Raw genomic sequence first — 3,600 nt, forward strand, 5'->3', positions numbered from 1 at the left:
TTTTTCATACAACCTCATACGAAGATATTTTTTATATAAACATTGTAGTTTTTTATGGAATCAATAATTTTTTCTGTTTTGAGTTATTTTCAATCGAGACCATTAAAATACTAAAAAATAATATAAAATCTCAGCAACATATTAATTAGAAGTGTGACCATAGATCAAGCAGGTGCAATGGCTTGATGGTAAATTGAACTGGCACGCCATGGATCGAGCGATTGTAGTTTTTTGCTTTGTCTTTTTTATGGATTCATTGAAATTGCTTGTGAATAGTTGAGAGAGGCGGTATTAATACCCACCTCTGTTACAAGTGTTTTCCTGTCACCAAAGATTATTTTTGGTAGTAGTGGAATTGCTATGTTTCCCAAGAAGCTATAAGAATGTTTACACACGTATATGAGCATTCAAAATGTGCGCTAGCTGGTTAATTCTCGAAAAAAATGAACGTGTACAAGCCCTAAAGATTAGTTGCTCCATTTTGGAGCCTCCTATTTAATCCTCAAGAAATACATCGTAAAAAAGTCAACTCTAAAAATTATTACAAAATAGGTTCACTACGTGTTGAGGGAATTGATTATATGTATAAAAGACATTTCTCTTTTGTTTCCATCATTTTTAATTTTTCTTGCTCTTATGTGCCTATGAATTTTGTAGTTACATTAACTCTTTAGGGAAAGTGGAAAATGACAATTACACGTTTCAAACATGTAGAAGCATTTTTTTTCTAGTCTTTTAGTCCTTCTAGGTCATAATCGTGAAAACAATCATGTATATATCATTGTTACCATTTTTTATTTACGCAATATTCAATAGTTAAAAATATAAAATTATTAACCACGACATGAAATACCCTAAATGATTGGCAATTAAAGGAACATATGTTTTCAGTGGCATATAAGAGATGAAAAACAATACATTAATATGATTTATACTTTTTAATGGTGTAGAAGAGAAATGTATAGTTTTTGAAAGATTTTTCACATACATGTTCATAAAGGGTTGTGCGAGAAATCCTTGTTAGTATTTCAGTGCCAGAAGTCCTTGTTAGTATTTCAGTCCTAATTGCATGATCTACTTTTTTTTTCTGTTTGGGCCCAAAAATTTTCTTTTTTTTCTATCACATCGAATCTTTCGACATATACATAAAGCGTTAATTATAAATAAAAAAATAACTAATTGCACAATCTACATATAATTTGCAAGATGAATCTTTTAAACCTAATTAGTCTATAAATAAACATTAATAATTAAATACTAATAAAAGTGCATGTGCGCTGCAACAGGAGGAGAGAAATAGTGTCATTCAAAGCCCGTGCATTACAACGAGAGGAGAGGAATAGTGTCATCGAAAGTTCTTACATCTAAGTGTTGTTTTTTAAGCTATAGTTTTCATTTACATCATTATATTTTTATTGCACTCAACATTATGCTAAAAACGTATATATAAATATTTTTGACTCAATATATTTTCTTCTATTTAAGTCATCAATTGCATTTATGCTATAGCGGCTTTTTTTCTTCTTTCTCATCCTTATCTGCTAGCTCGATGGCCTCATCCCCTCACACCTGAGGCCTCCACTTTGTCCGTCTAGAGCTTTGCCAAGGTGAATATGTACCCCTAACAGGTTGACAGTCACAACATCATGGCAGCCATGAAACCCTGAGTTGGGCCTTGTTTAGTTCACCCCGTAATCTAAAAAGTTTTCAAGATTCTCCGTCATATCGAATCTTGCGACACATGCATGAAACATTAAATATCGACGAAAACAAAAACTAATTACACAGTTTGTCTGTAAATCGCGAGACGAATCTTTTGAGCCTAGTTAGTTCATGATTGAACAATATTTGTCAAATAAAAACAAAAGTGCTACGGTAGCGAAATCCGAATTTTTTTCAGAACTAAACAAGGCCTTGACCATACAATGGTGTCCCATAGCTTGGTAGGTCCACGCCAGTGGAGACCCAGAGGAAGCACGCATCAACCTAACCATGGTCTCCGTGCCTCGCATCATCATTGTCCTGGACTTAGCATCTTTTAGCCCTGCCTCACCTATGCTGATATGGTGCCTTGCTTATATGGTTCAATTAGATTTAATCCAATTTATATTTAATTTATTTAATGAGTCACTCATATTGGATTCATATGTGAGTCCATCACGTTAGAGTTGGGGACACAAACTAAGAAAAGAAAAATTATTAAAGAATCACCAACAATAAGTTGTTTTTACTTTTTGGTATTTAAATTTTCTATGTATCCAAACATATGTTACACCTAGATGCTTAGTAAAATGAATATAAAAAAGGTCAAAGCAATCATACACCCTTCGTTCCAAATTTTATTAGTCTTGTTTCTAGAAAAAAATATTGAATCAATCATTTGAAATAGTTGAAAGTCACATGTTTATGAACACAACAAAGTATTGTTGTATTAATAATGGAATCGTATTGAAAGAAAAATAGAAATAAAAATTTACCAAATAAAAAATAGGCTAGGTGCCTTTTCCGTTCTCTGAGTCCGGGTCATCTTATCTGATCCCCTTTCCTAACTGTAATAACTCCTGCTTACTGTAGCCCGGAAGGAAAACGTACGTTGTAAACCGAAATAAAAATGATAGCTAGTTGGGCCTCAAAGATGAACGCGCGGCCCAGCGAGATGAAAAAGAAAAAAATACATATGCCACATGGACACGGCAAGAGGCGAGAGTAGGTCTTGGTAAATGCTACTCGGATTAGGATTAAGTTGGACAAAAATTTAAGTGACCAGAAATTTTGCCCCTAGTGTACTTAAATTTTTTTGGCAGATAGAAAGATGACTGAAATTTTCATAATTATATATTAGGATCTTGTTTAGTTCATACAAAGAACAAAATTTTTTCAAGATTTTCCGTCAAATTAGATCTTGCGGCATATGCATGAATTATTAAATATAGATAAAAATAAAATTAATTACATAGTTTACCTGTAAATAAGACAAATCTTTAAAATTTAGTTATTTTATGACTAGACAATTTTTGGCAAATAAAAATAAAATTACTACAGTATGAAAATTCAAAAAAAACTAAATAAGGCTGGAAAAGAAAATAAAAATACTACAGTAAGCCTTGATGATGTCACCACTGGCACTTTTTTCGGTTGATGTAATGATGTTACCGCAGACAAGGTGACACTTTTTCCGTCACCGCGCAACAATTCCCGCTTCCCACACGTCTCGGCGGCCGTCTAGAAATGTCACAAAGCCCCTTGCTCTGATTCAGCGGCACATCTCCCATCCGAGCCGCACATCCTAGCCAGCGTGGCGCATCCGACGGCCACAAAGGCGCGGCGCGGCGGTGTGCGTGGGGCCCACCCGCCGACCGCGTCCCCCACGAGCGGAAACCACGGGCCATGGCGGCGTTCCAGGTGTAGTAGGCAGGACGCAGGAGTCCGGTTTCGGTCGCCACGCCCGCCGTGGTTTGCTCCTCACGAAGGTGGCGAAACCGCACCAGCCTCCTCCGCCTTTAGAGCTCCTATATATACACAGGGCTCTCCCCTCCTCGCTCCTCACAGATTCGATTCGATTTGCATGGTGTGGTGGCGTTCTTGGAGCTTCTGGAATTG

Source organism: Sorghum bicolor, chromosome 5 (genome assembly GCF_000003195.3).
Source record: "Sorghum bicolor cultivar BTx623 chromosome 5, Sorghum_bicolor_NCBIv3, whole genome shotgun sequence".
Lineage (NCBI taxonomy): Eukaryota > Viridiplantae > Streptophyta > Magnoliopsida > Poales > Poaceae > Sorghum > Sorghum bicolor.